This window comes from Penaeus monodon, chromosome 23 (genome assembly GCF_015228065.2).
Source record: "Penaeus monodon isolate SGIC_2016 chromosome 23, NSTDA_Pmon_1, whole genome shotgun sequence".
In the NCBI taxonomy this organism is placed as follows: Eukaryota; Metazoa; Arthropoda; class Malacostraca; order Decapoda; family Penaeidae; genus Penaeus; species Penaeus monodon.
Window position 1 is genome coordinate 6,150,580 of NC_051408.1, and position 657 is coordinate 6,151,236.

Genomic DNA, 657 nt, shown 5'->3' on the forward strand with positions numbered 1-657 from the left:
AGCGACATAGAACAATATTAAAACCAAAAATTAAATAAAGGAAATACAAAGCAAAGGCCCAAAAAATGAAAGTAAAATAAAAACAGAACAGAGACAAAAACAAACAAAACAAACAAAAATCCAGAGTAAGGCAAACAAATAAAAAACAAAGTAAACGAAAAAAGGCAAAATGAAACAAACAAACAGAGGAAAACGAAGATAAAAAACGAAGAGAAAGACGAAAAAGAAAAGTGAAGAAAACGAAGAAACTGACAAACAAGAAAAATGAAAAAATGAAGAAAAAGAAGAAACAGACGAAGAAGAAAAACGAAGAAAATGAAAAAAAAACGAAGAAAAAGAAAAACCCAAGAAAATACGAAGAAAAAACAAAGGAAAACAAGGGAAAATGCGAGATAAAACGAAAAAACAAAGAATAAGCGAAAAAAAACGAAGAGAAAGCAAGAGAAACGGAGGAAAAATGAAGAACCAATAAAAAAAGAAAACAGAAAAAATCTAAGAAAAAACAACGAAAGAAAACGAAGAGGAAAACGAAGAAACGAAGAAAGAGCAAGAGAAAAGAAAAAAAAAATCAAGAAGAAAACATACACGCAAAAAAAAGACAAATCAAACAAACGAAGAAAAAGAAAAAACAAAAAAAAAAGGGAAAAATTAATATCA